Below are 14551 nucleotides of genomic sequence, written 5' to 3'. Positions count from 1 at the left end.
TTATTAGTTTAATATTAGTTCTTAGGTTTGTATAGGAAAGATAATATAACACAGTGGTTAAAAGCTTGAGCTCTCAAATAAACAAACCTGCATTAATTCCTGCTGTCTATACTTGGTGAATTTCTCAAATTCCATTTCCTCACCTATAAATGGAGATAAAATAGGTACTATATTATGGGGAATATATGTAAAGCACTTAAAGTACCTGGAAAGTAGTATTGAGTGAGTAGTATTAGTGAGTATTAGTATTTTTGAGCTTCCACTGATAGCAGTTGGTACCTATGTCAGTAAAGGAATAAATTCATTTGTATTTACTACCTCATGGGAAGAATGGCCCCAAATAGGTGGAAGAGGTCTATGGAGGAGTGGGATTATTTGGTAGCCATTTTACCAGTGTGCCCATGGTGGTGGTGCCGAAGGTGGTGGCGGTAGCCATTTTACCAGTGTGCCCATGGTGGTGTGTGTGTATGTGTGTGTGTGTGTGTGTGTGTGTGTGTGTGTGTGTGTGTATTGGGGATGGAGGGATGTAGTGATTATGGATGAATGATATGCACATAAATCTTACAGCTTTTTAGTAGAGAGCCTGTTGGCATTTCTCCCTTCTCTTGCTGGCTGCTTCCTTAAGTCACAGCCTAGCATACTGGTGATAAGTGGCCCTTCAATGCCCCATGATAATTGTCTTAACTGATCATGTTCTAAGAAAGGCTTGGTAAGTCTGTTCATGAAGCCATTTCTAATAATAAAAGCCCAAATACCAGCACCTTACTCTCCCACCTAAATGAGTTTGCTTTTTAATTCACCAAACAACTCCATGTCTGTTTAGATGGGAAATGAAGAGAGGGCAGGGCCCAGAGCCCAGATTGTTTTACTTGGTGCACAACCCTGGGGTGGTGGATCACCAGGATTGGAAAGTGGATTGTTGAGGAAGTATGGAAGAGCTTCTAGGTAAATGCATGAGAGAAACCCAGGATGAGGAGAGGACAAAACACCAAAAATTATACGGCTTTTAAAAAAGTTATTTTAAAGTTGAAGTATAATTAACATACAATGTTACGTTAGTTTCAGGTTACAACTTAGCAATTTGACATTTATATACATTACAAAAATGCTCTCCATGATAAGTGTAGTTACCATCTTTCGCTGTTACAGTATTGTTGACTATATTCCCTGTGCTGTACTTTTCATCTCTGTGATTTATTTACTTTATATCTGGAAGTTTGTATTTCTTAATCTCCTTTTAAAAAATCTTCTTTATCTGTACTTTTATCACTTGCATTAGGCTGGTCTTCTTGAGATGGATGAAGGTTCAAGGTGCTGATCTAGAGATAGAAAGGTTAGAGATAAATGGATTGCAGAGTGTATGAAAACGTTAACGTAATTTAATCTTGTTCATACCCCTTCCATTGTCAATACTTGTTAGCTACCTGATCTTAACAGTAATTCTACTCTCTTCCTTCCCTCCTATGCCTTGCCTTCATTCCCTTCCCTTCCCTTGTCTTCCCTTTCCTTCCTATAAATCATTCAAATAAAAAAATCTCATCCTTGCTTCTAATTTCCTTACCTCTCTCATGCAATAAGTCATAAGATTCATTAGAGTCTCTAATATAGATATTGACTGTGTCATAGCCAATTCAACCAGTGACCTTGGCACTGCAGTTTTTCATCCTCTAAAACTCATCTTTAATTATAATACCCCCACTTAAAATATTCAATGAGCGCTCAACACCTAGAAGATAAAATATGACCTCTTTATATTGACCTCAAAAGTTCAAAATTTAGTTCTCACTTGACTTTTCTGATGCCAAGCAGCTAATACTGGGGTTCCGAATTCCTGAACTCACCAAGTACCTTTGTACTTTCGTGTCTTTGTCCAAGTTACCAGTGGTGTCTATTAATGCCCTTTCTGTCTTGTTACGTTTCTCCATTTTCTCAAAGTATGAAACCTCCACTAAAAATGGTGGTGAAACCAACAAATAAAAGCCCACAGTGCTGAATTTATTGCTTACTTAAGACAGGAGGTATGTTTTTCAGTCGAAGTTTCTTTAAGCAGGAAAGACTGTTGATCATGTATTAAGACTCAAAGGCATGGAGTTCAGAGATTGATGGAAGTTCAGAGTTGTAAATAAGTTATTATCAATGGTTGAAGTGTGATTATGTGGGGAAGACTTATTGATTGTATACTTCCAGAAGCAGGTCACTGGAATGAGCCCATTCCTGATCGGCTGACCTTCAGGAGCAGGTAGTTTTCAGTAATTGGTTGGCTTACAGAAGTGTGTTCACAAAGACAAGTTGACTTTGATTTGAGTAAATACGTTTGAAACCAATTCTGATGGCTCCATAGCTACAGAATTCTTATTTATTGATTAAGCAGGTTTAAAACTGATTGTGGTGTCTACTTCCATCCTTGCTGTAAGAACAATTGGTCTTCTAGGAGTATGGAAATTAATTTTTTTTTCAATCTTCCTTTAGGTTCTCTTCTAGCTAAAGCTTCAAGAATGACATAAGCATTCTTCATATTTCCACTATCTCTTTGAAGATGAGGTTTTGTTTGTAGATATCTGAATTTCAGTTGAGTGTTGACAAGCATGATTTTATCTTGCGCTCATTTTTTTGTTGTTGTTGTTGTTATTTGGTCAGTCATCTGCTGGAAAAGTGGCTGCATGGAAACATTTAAGACTTGAAAACATATTAAACAATTTGTGTGACAAATATAATTAAAGTATTATAAGAAGGAACCAATAGTCAATTTAAATAATAAACATGACTTCTCAGGTTTGACCAAAAAAACAATCCCATTGACTCTTCAGGTCTTCCCTAGATGGCCAGGTTGCCTTTTATTTTATTTTATTTTATTTTATTTTATTTTATTTTATTTTTTATTTTAGAGAGAGAGACAGAGTGTGAGTGGGGGAGAGGGACAGAGAGAGAGAGAGAGAGAGAAAGAGAGAGGGAGGGAGAGAGAGACAGAGAATCCAAAACAGGTTCCACACTCAGTGCGGAGCCTGACATGGGGCTCAATCCCATGGCCCTGGGATCATGACCTAAGCTGAAATCAAGAGTTGGCTGCTCAACCGACTGAGCCACCCAGGCACCCCACCTTTTATTTTAGCTTAGATATAGATTGCCCATGTTGTTAATCCAGGTAACAATATGAAGTATTAGAAAGGGGGAAGATTTCCCCTGATTTTCCAGAAGAAAATCTAAGGCTATTTTCTTTTCCATAGTTACTTGGGCAAAGGAGTTTAAAAAGGTTACTTGTATATCCAGGGTAAGAGCTATGTTATTTACCACGGCAGCCAAAGTAAGGAACTCATTTTTGATGACCGTATCAAGTTTTTCAGCTTCTACGGTAAGATCATTAACCTTTGGAGTCTGTTTTACCAATTACTGTTTATTTTCTTGGGAAGAGTTTTATCCATACAGACTTCTTGTAGGAAACATTTAGGGTGTTAGGGAATTATACACTAGAAATGATCTACAAGTGCTGCAGAACAATTAGTCTTGGTTCTGTGTTGGCATTGAAGATGCTGATTTCACCATAGGAAAAGGAACTCAGGTACTTTATGAGATACAGTTAACCTCAGTGGAACTTCAGTATATTATCTCTAGATGTTATCATGACAGCAGTAATAGTTGCATCCTGATGATATCTGTATCATCTTCTATTGCAAGGACATTTTACTTCATTTATATATTATCTATAAGTTGTATCATTACTGGCAAAGTCAGTGTAACATGTCTTTATACTGTTTTAACAGATTGGCTGCACTACAAATACCCAAATTAGCTAAATTATAATTAGACTAATGATTATCTCTAATAAAGCCTAGACTTAACCAAGTTTATTAATAAGAAAATCACGATGGGCTATTAGAAACTAGTAAAAAGGAATGATAACACCCAAAGGAATGTGAACAAAAACATTCACATGACTGTTTGGAAATCAGAGCTTTCAAGTGTCTAGACCAGCAGTTTACAGATTACAACCTGTGGGCCAAATCTTGCTTGCTGTCTGTGTTTATAAATAAAGTTTTATTGGCACACAGCCATGCTCATTTTGTTTATTTGTAGCCTATAACAATGTTTGCACTACAGTGGCAGAGTTGAACCATTCTGTTAGAGACCCTCTGGACCAAAAGAGCTTACAAAATTTACTATTTGGTCCTTTATAAAAAATTTTTTGCTGACTGGACTAATTGTTCCAATGGTCTTGGGTGGAAGCTGTCTACAACTTCCAAATATATTGGGTTCGGTTAGTAGTCAACTTACATGGACCATTTGACTCTGAAGTTTCCCCATGGAACCTCAATTTAAGGTCTCCAATTCTTCCAAATGCTCAGTTTCTTCTCCTATGGGTTAGGACAGTGCCTGCTATATTGAAAGCATGTGATAGATGTTGTCAAAGTGGCTTTAAGTGCTTGCTGTGCACCAGACATTGATCTCAGTGCTGTCAGAATACAGGGGTGATGCAAACAGAGAGCTTTTATCCAGTAATTGTATGGGACACAAGTTGAAAAATAGCTCTAATGTAAGATAGAAAGCTGTAAGTCTCATAAGAGAGTTATAGATCAAGGGCTATGAAGATTCAGGAAACAGGAAGCATTTGAAATAGGCCTTGAGGAGATGAGGAAGAAGGAGACTCCTGGCAAATAGACCATCATGAAGAAAGGCATAGTGGTGCGATATCACAGAGCATGTCTGGGGAGGAGTCAGTAATCTTTGTCTACTAGTAAATAAGGTACCCAGTAGGAAGCAATAGAAGATCCAGGGGAAAATGAATTATTTTTTTTCTGGGATCAGATTTACACAGCAGTGTGCTGGGGCTGGTTCATGCCTGTTAAATATTCAGGAATCTTTTAAGCTGGCTGTTAAGTCTTTGGTAGCTTAAAATTGGCCATGGTGACAGGAAGAGAGCACGAGTGATTGAGGGCGAGGAAAAATAGAAATACTATTTCTACTATTTTTACAATTTCTACTAAGAATTTCTCGTGGCACCAGTGTATGGCACAGGTCTAGGCAGAAATTATGTATATAGCTCAAACCCTGGATGAATAGCTTTTTAAAAAACTGTTTAACTGAGAAAGTGTGCTTGGGAAAACCCAAGGAAGGAATATAAGAAATTAATCAACTGTTACCTCTTGTCTGTGGGAGTTAGAGTTGATTTTATATCTCAGCCTTTTATATTGATACACTGGTCTCATGTTTCTTTTTCAAGAAAGGTGCATAATAATATCACCCAGGGTGACTGTGAAAATTAAATGAAATAAATGGTGCTTCCAAACTTTCCTAATGATAATAATCGTCTGTGATGTTATAATTCATTAAGGGAGGGAGGGAGAGAGAAAGAGAGAATATCACCTGGACAAGCACACAACTTCCTGGGTCTCATCGCAGATCCCTTAATGAGAATGTCCAGGACAGGGGTCAGGGAAGTTGTTTGTTTAACAAGAGCCTCAAGTGATTCTTATTGGGAAAATTTGGGGAAAAAATGAGTTAATATATATGAAAATACCTTACAGTACAGTGACAAGAACATAATTGGGGGGGGGGAATGTTGAATGAATGAACCACTTATCAACAAAGCAGTATTCAGCAAACCATTACATGTTCCTTGACTCAATCTTCCTCTTAATGTATTCAGAGGAATTGTATTAATACCTATTACTGTGTAGAGCTTGGGAGAGGATTAGAGTCTATCACTGGAAAAGGCCTGGAAGGTAAGTGCTGTGTCAACACCAGCTGTTAGGTTTAATTGGTTCACTGGAAGTAGGCAGGTTGAGAAATATTTGTCTCAGAGGCTACCCTCTTAGAGAGAATTGTGTACAGAGGTTGTAAGCTCTAAAAGACCACATAGTGCTGGGGATATGGGCAGTTAGGGAAGAGGAGAGACCGCAGTAATGCCCAGCAGCTGAATGTCAGAACTTTAGGGGCCAGGCAGTGAAGACGGGAGAGCTATCCCCAATCTGGAGAGCAGTAGGTCCTGTCCCATTGACAAATGCTTGCAGGAAGAAATGCTTGAGTTTTCCAGGTGAAATAATCTAGTCCCCAGGAAGAGGATCATTTTTTATGGCCAGGAACGCCCCACTGACAGTTCTGTCTAGGGAGTCATGAAGAGGGATGAGGCTCAAAGACAGGCACCCCAGGGCCTTTGCCCTTCGCCATCAGGAGCACATGATGGAGTCAGCAAAGTTGAACCCCTGCCTGAGTAGGATGAGGACAGCCCACCCCAGGTTCTGCAAGTGTAGCTCATTGCTTCAAAGAAGGTCTGAAAACATCTGCCAGTGGGGAGGAGGTCTGCTCTGAGCAGGTGCCCATCACCACTGCTTAGGACAGATATTCTCCCTTCTTTCTGCCATCTTCATCCTTCACCACCCACCCCCCCTCCCCCAATCCAGTTAAGAACCTCTGTCTCTGAATGGCTTCCCTAGTCCTTCCTGTTTCAGTTTCCTTCTCTTCCCTGTGTTCTGTTTAGTTGTTGGAACATCACTCAATTTAGTGGCCACAGAACAGTTTAAAAAGCATGGATCTAAAAGTCAACTTTCTTCTTTCCATGGCTGTTTTGTATTTTGAGTATTTCAGCCAAAACAACCTTATTATTTAAAATTTCTTTAATGTTTATTAATTTTTGAGAGAGAGAGATCATGAGAGCATGAGCAGGGGAAGGGCAGAGAGAGAGAGGGAGACACAGAATTCAAAGCAGGCTCCAGGCTCCAAGCTGTCAGCCCAGAGCCCGATGTGGGGCTTGAGCTCATGAGCCGTGAGATCATGACCTAAGCCAAAGTCGGACACTTAACTGACTGAGCCACCCATGTGCCCCCAAAAGCACATTATTATTATTATTATTGTCCATTTTTTATACAAGATTGTGCATGTGTTTTACTTCTTTGGTTACTAATAAATCATTGTATACACAGAAAAATGTTCTTTACTTTCCTCTGGCCCTCTTCTAACGTGGTAGAAGAATAAAACTTAATCTTAATTATCTATAAAGGGGTGATGATATGGGTCACCCGTAAATACCAGATAATTAAAAAGTGATATGCTTAAAACTCCAGTTGTTTAGTTCAGTCTGATACCACATTGAATATTTCCCTCAGCTTTCCTACCAGCTAGGAGGTGGAGAATAACTACCAGAAACATGCTGTAGAGTAGAGAGAGTCTGTGACCAAAATGTAAATAGTAGTGTATATTGGCCATGGAAAAGTCACAAAATAAAAAATTTCCTGGGATATCAAGAATTAACAGTACCAGGACATGGTTTCCTCTGGGGAACTTAAAATAATGATAATTTTTTAATGTAGGAAGCAATTCCTGTTCAGTAGAAGAAACATTTTACATATTAATTGTGTTTTCCTCAGAGGGTAGAAAAGTAGTACAATAAAATCTTCATTACTCAGAATTTGTGATTATTTGCCTAGGAAATGGTCTAACATTCACCTATGTCTTTACTGTCATTAAAGAATAATTCAAATACAAATGTTCTATGATGGAGTTATCACCTGGAAATATTAAAATTGTTGGAGAGAATCTTCTGAAGAAATGTTTAATTGCATTTAAAAGTTTATTGTAGGGGCTCCTGGATGGCTCAGTCAGTTAGGCGTCTGACTTTGGCTCAGGTCATGATCTCATGGTTCGTGAATTTGAGCCCCACGTCGGGCTCTGTTCTGACAGCTCAGAGTCTGGAGACTGCTTCAGATTCTGTCTCCCTCTCTCTCTGCCCCTCCCCTGCCCGTTCTCTCTCTCTCTCTCTCTCTCTCTCTCTCTCTGTCTCTCTATCTCTCACAAAAAATAAACATTAAAACAGTTTTTAAAGTTTATTGAAAATTATCTTATCTCTTATGCAAGGATCCTTAGGAATATAGATAATTGGAGTAATTTTATAATGATAATTTATAAGAATATAATTGTGTACTTTTTTTTTATAATTGTGTTCTTTTAAAAGCTTCTGCAATTTAGCCACCTTGTTACATTAGCCTTCCCCACTTAGCTTGCCTTTAAAGTATTTTCCAGCTCTTCCTACACTCAGATCAGTATCATGGCAAAGTTGAGGTTGATAGAAATCATGTAACAATAATAATGGTGATGATGCAAATAACTCAGAGACTTTCCCTACCTAACCTAATTGTGTTTGAAAATTATACTAAACTTATTTGCTGATAATCTAATTTCTTTGGGGCCTCTCTGACTTTTCAGGATGGTTGATTTATACGATTAACATAATGACTCTGGGACTGTGAATAGCCTGAAGTCCCTCTTCTCTGTAAAGGATTAGTGAGTGCTGTGAGTCCCCCTGGGAGAGATGGTCCAACCCATGTCAGACTGGATGGGAGGTTTGTGATAAAGAGGGTGAAGGAGGAAGGGATGTAGATTTCATCATTACCCAGAATGAGGTTGAGGAGGGATAACTTACAGCATGCAGCTATCCAGAGGCACCAAGATCAAAGGCTGACTGCCATGTATCCAGGAAGCATAGGACTGTGCAGGGAAGAAGGAGGAAAGCAGATGTTAAAATCAAAGAAGTCTGAAAAAGGTTTGGTAAATGGCTCTAAATGGGCCACAGGGGACATCTTCATAGGAAAAGTTGAGAGGAACCCTGACAGGTTCAGGAGATTAGTTGATTTCTTTTTTTCTCATCTCTTCCTTTGCCCCTCAGTCTTCTTCTACTCCCCTCTCCCCACAGGACCAACAATTAATTGACTAAACCACAAGAGGTCCCTGGGTAGATGTTGACTTTCATCACTTTACCTTCTTCCTCTATCAGTTGGGCTAAAGATGATGGCTGCAATGAAAAACAGGTCATGCCCTAGCATGAGAGAGGGAAGTAAAACTACTTCTCAAAGGAAGAGAGAAAAATATGGAGCTGGCATTTATAATCTCACAATAGAACCAGGAAACTTCTCTTAATAATCCATAGAACTCTTGTCATCTTTGGGCATCTCTGTTTGAGCCCTCTCAGAGGTTTACCAGGAATCCTAGCGTGGGGAGGGATCTTCTCTTCCAGTATCAGCTGCTCCACCCCTGCCTTCTTGCCCTGCCCCTGAAGATGGGGGCAGTGCAGCATGGTTTTGCGGCCACATACACCTGAGTTGGAACCCCAGCTCTAATGCTTGCTAGCTATGTGACCTAGAGCAACTGACTTCACATTTGATTCTCAGTTTTGACACATCTATCTTGCAGTATTGTTATGAGGATAGAAACATTGTATAAAATATTGTAAGTAGACAGACCTTGCTTGGGAAGGTGATATAATGGCTGAAAGCATCAGTTTTTTTTTTTTTTTCTTCTGTCACATGGGGATAACCATTGTATTTACCTTATAGGATTACTGAGTAGATTACAAGAGATAGAATAACACTGTGCTTAAGGGTACAGGCTCTGGGATCAGACTGCATGTTCAAATCTGGCTCCATTCTCATTGGCTGTGTGACTTTTGCGAGGTATTTAATCTCTCCTTGTGTAGGCTTTCCACTCAATAGCATGGGGATAATAATAGCATTTAATTTATGGGATTATTGCATGGACTAAATTAGGTTTTATCTTTAAAGCAGTAAGAACAATGCCTGGTATATGGTAAACAGTATTTAAATGTTAAATTTAAAAATACTGAGATTTGGTATATAAAACATTTTAACACACTATATCAAGTACATAATAGCTAGTGATTATTGTATCATGGCTTTGTTTAGTGTTAAACAACTTCTCTTCACATGAATTTTGAAAAGGTCTACAGTGAAATAAGCCACAGATTTATAAATCCAAGGGTGGTAGAACATACCTAAAGATCATCTTGTGTGGTGGTTATAAAAAATGACCCTAAAATTCTTCAGCTCTTATCAAGAGGTGAAGTTTATATTGCCTCCCATTGAATCTGGGCTCTGTAACTACTTACATATCATGGTGTGGATGTGATGTTTCAACTTTCTGTCTCTTGTGCTGCTTGCTCTTAGAACTCAGCCACTATGCCCATATAGAGAGACAGATGCCTGTAAGTTGCTGAGCTCCCAGCCCACATGTGAATGAGCTTCCTTGAAAGTGCATCCTTTTTACTCCAGCCCTACCAAGGCTGACCCTACATGAAAGATACTGGCTGTTCCTGCTGAGCCCTGCCCAAATGATAGATTTGAACAAAACTTTGGGGAGGTTTGTTAGGCAACAATAGATAGGTAGAACATCTAGTTTGTTCCCCACTGATGTTTACATCTCCTCTACCCTGTCACTTATCTAAGCTCTGCTTGTCTGTCCAATCATTCAACAAATATTTATTCAGTGTTTATGTATCAGACATTTCCTAGGCACTGGGGAATGCATCAGTGAATAACAAAAAGGTCTTGGCTGCAGAATTCTTCATTCTGTAGAGGGGAGAAAGACAAAAAAGTAAAAGAATAAATTATATAATGTCTGGGATTGATAGGTACTATGAAGAAAAAGGAGATGGTATAACGAGTGATGAGATGCGTATGTCTTAGGGAAACTTGTTGCCATTTTAGCAAAGGTGTTGGGGAAACACCGTCTAATGAGGTGATACTTGGGGCGCCTGGATGGCGCAGTCGGTTAAGCGTCTGACTTCAGCCAGGTCACGATCTCGCGGTCCGTGAGTTCGAGCCCCGCGTCGGGCTCTGGGCTGATGGCTCGGAGCCTGGAGCCTGTTTCTGATTCTGTGTCTCCCCCTTTCTCTGCCCCTCGCCCGTTCATGCTCTGTCTCTCTCTGTCCCAAAAATAAAAATAAAACGTTGAAAAAAAAATTTTTTTTTTAAATTTAATGAGGTGATACTTGAGCACAGATCAGAATGAAATGAGGGAGCTGGTTATATAGATCCCTAGGGGAGGAGAGTTCTAGCAGAAGGACAAACAGTGTAAGGTCTGTGGCAGGAGCACACCCACATGTTCAAAAAATGATAAGGAGGCCTTTGAGGTTGGAAAGGAATGTGCAAGGGGCAGAAGGAGCTGAGAGAAAGTGAAGGACTTGGAGGCCACGTAAAGGAAGTTTAATTTGATTCTCAGTGAGATGAAAAGTCATTGGAGAATTTTGATCATTGTATTTTTTTATTGAGGTAAAATTTACATGAAACAAAATGCACACAGTTTGATATGCTTTGACAAATGTATACTCCAGTGTGCTTAACCAATCATCACAAAAAGTTATCTTTTGCTCCCTATCCATCAATCCCCCTCCCTGTCTAATAGGAAACCACCATTCTGATTTTCACCACTGTAGGTCACTTTTACTTATTCTGGAACTTAATATAAATGAAATTGTACAAAGCGAAATTGTATAGTGCATACTATTTTTTATCTGCCTTCCTTCACTTAAAAAATGTTTTTGAGATTTATCCTTGTTGCATGCATCAGTAGATTATTTTTTTATTGCTGATTAGTTCTGTGAAAATATCACAGTTGGTTTACCCAACTGTGACATTTGGACATTTGGGTTGTTTCCAGTTTTTATCCACTACAAGTAAAACTTCCGTGAACATTATAGCACATATGTCTTTTTGTGGGTATATATTTTCATCTCTTTTGAGAACATGCCTAAGGGTAGGATTGGTGGGCCATAGAGTAAATGTCTGTTTATCTTGATAATGACCCAAACAGTTTTCTCAGCTTTTGGTGTCATTGTGTACTTCCACCAGCAATGTATGAGAGTTCCAGGTGTACATTTGGAGTTATCAGTTCCCTCTCTTTTTCCCTGACTTTTTTTTCCCACAGGAGTCATTAAATCCCACATTCTTCATGCTTTACCACAGGGCAAGATAGAAAAAGAAGGTTCTGAGAAAAGAGGAGAAGTTCCTAAAGAGAATTTCCTTGCTTTTATAGTTGTTTACATGTGAAAAATCTGTCGAACGGAAATAAGTTCTTAATCTTCATTTTTGCAGTGCAGGTCAGTATTTGACAAAGCTTCTTTTGCAAGACGAAATTCTCGTATGTAGCTCTTCTATTTTATTTTTTAGAAAATGTGGGTTATTGTTTTTTGTAGTATAACTTTTATATATTTCAAAACAGTAAGTTATCACTCACTCTTTGTTCTTTTCCATGTCATGTGATCTCAGTTTCTTTTAACATTTTCATGTAAATATGACTTTCCAATCCTTTTAATCATGTGTGTGACTGTTCTCAGAAGTGCTTCTAAATGGACTACATCTAGTTATTCAGTTGAATCAATAGTTTCAGGTTTCAAAGCAGTGATTTCAACTGTAAATTTACTTTAAGCATCTCTTTGCATTTATGTGTATGTAAGCCAGTGTGAATTGGTTTTCATGGGTTCTACAATATTTCTACTTATACTGTTTCCAAGAATGAAGCTAAGAGTGATCTCCAGCAACATGTGTGCTCTATGTATATGTGGAATGTTGCATCGTTGAATAAACACAGCTGCACTTATTAAATTGTATGGCCACACAAACACACATACATGCACATACACACACACCCTTGCACACACAAAGCATTCAGGTAATTCACAGGGTGTTTATTTGAAGGGGTTATGGTGTGGCCACTCAGGTATGTTCATTTGCCTGGTTTATTAGGCTCTTGTGCGGTTTGGTGATATAAACGCCCTTCCCTAGGTTTGTAAGTGTCCTTGCTGCAGAAGTTCTTTCCTGCTTTCATCCTTTACGTTACCTTCTTTTCTGTTCCAGGAGGTGAAAAAAAAAAAAAATCATCCCATACATGTCCTGTGTAAATGGGCTGGGACAATATCCAATAAATGCAAAACAAGAAAACCATTTTCAGATGTGAGAATACTATATGGGAAGCCATTTAATAATTTAGGTTCTTGTTTTTGAAAATATTGTATTCAAATTAAGGGAGTAAAGAACTCATTTGATGTGTTTTCTAAGCCTCTGACCATTTTCCGCTGGGTTAAACACTCATTAAGAGAAGTGATTGAGCTCTTATTATATAAATTCCATTCCAACAAGAAGATTATGTATTTACTATATTGAGTTATAATTCATCATTTTATGTGTCTGTCTTTCCTAGCTGGTGATAAGTAAGAACCAGTGCCTCATTAATCTATGACATCTCTAAAAAGAAGGTGGGTCCTCGGCACAGAGTAATTCCCCCCTGCCCCCCTCCCAAATGCCATACCGAATGAATGAATTCCACTAGAATCTCAAAGCCGGCCCATGATAGAAGTAGAGGGCAGAAGACTGAACAAAAAGCTTTTTGTCTCTACCAGTCTGATGAAACAGCTCTTGTCAAGGCTACCAATAAGCTCCATCGTATTAAATCCAAAGGCAAATTATCAGTGCTATTTTTTTCCAGCTGCTCCTATTATGCTGTGTTGTCACTGTTACCCCACCACCCCATGCCCCACACTACTTAGCCTTCACGTAATAGTCAGGATTTTTCTTCTAAAACACAGAATATATTGTGCAGTCTTCTGCTAAAAACCTTTCAGAGTCCTCCCAATCCACATAGAATTCAATCCAGAGTTCTTACCGTGATCTTTAAGGCTCTACAGGTTTTGCTCCTGAGTGTATTTCTGGCCTCATCTGCTGCTTCTCCATTGTTCACTCTGCTGCAAATGTCCTGGTCTCCTTGCTGTTCCTCGAGCTTGCCAAGCATATGCTTCCCTCAGCGCTGTGCACATGCTCGTTTCCTGTAATTTTCTTTTCTCAGAATCTACATGACTTACTCCCTACTTCACTCAGTGTTATATTGTCCTTCTGTGACGATTCTGTCTAAAATAACCTCATTCTCTATCTAGGTCATTGCTTTATTTTCATAATACATACCATTACCTTCTATTAAATATCTTGATGTTTGTTTTTTTGTTTTTCATCTTTTTACTAGAATGTAACTTCTTGGTTTCAGGGACTTGGTCAGCCTTATTCACGGCGGTTTCCTGGGAGCCTAGAACAGTGTCTGGCAGATTGGAGACACTCATAAAGGTGTGAGTTTTTCATATTCACACATATCCACATATTCATTTATTCACTCATAAATGAATGAAATAGAAGTCTATTGTCCACTTATTTTCTTGAATATGGTTTAAGTGATTCTTCAAAGCCTCAAGAAATGGCTTCTCCCTATATCTCTTAGTACACAGTGCTGACTTTTGGGAAGGAAGTGGGCAAAGATATGGAATCAAGAATCTTCCTGGAAGGAGAAGAAATAGATGCCTTTGAGGTTCGGTGTTACTATTAGGAATAACCTGATTAGATGGGAGGTGGGAGGGAGGGGAGGGTGGGTGATGGGTATTGAAGAGGGTATCTTTTGGGATGAGCACTGGATGTTGTATGGAAACCAATTTGACAATAAATTTCATATATTTAAAAAAAAGGGGAATAACCTGATTAAAAGTCCTGGAAGAAAAATGCATCAAGGGCCCCAAAAATAAATTCATAAGGAGAAAAGGAAATTTCTGACTTTTGGTGGGGTTTTTGGAAGAGAGTTGGTAAAAGCCCAATTTGTGGCTACAGCTAGAAGCTTTCTGAGGCTCAGCTACCCTTGCCCAACTGACCTGCTTCAGAAAGAATGGTCAGGCTTAGGCATGTAAGCTAAACATAGCCATAACTTTATGAGTCCTGAGCACATTACACTGCCTGAC

General features: G+C 38.9%; 1 long non-coding RNA gene across 1 annotated transcript; it reads right to left on the bottom strand.

The window, feature by feature from the left end:
• Positions 1–2573: 2573 nt before the first annotated feature.
• On the bottom strand, positions 2574–13628 carry LOC109503117. Its single transcript, XR_002162018.3, has 3 exons — positions 13441–13628; positions 8411–8475; positions 2574–2656 (listed from the first exon to the last, which is right to left on the bottom strand). It is a non-coding gene; the product is annotated as an uncharacterized LOC109503117 (long non-coding RNA).
• Positions 13629–14551: the final 923 nt, after the last annotated feature.

Source organism: Felis catus, chromosome C1 (assembly GCF_018350175.1).
Source record: "Felis catus isolate Fca126 chromosome C1, F.catus_Fca126_mat1.0, whole genome shotgun sequence".
NCBI lineage: Eukaryota > Metazoa > Chordata > Mammalia > Carnivora > Felidae > Felis > Felis catus.
The sequence above is the reverse complement of the archived record's forward strand: the minus strand, read 5'-3'. Positions and strand labels throughout refer to the sequence as shown.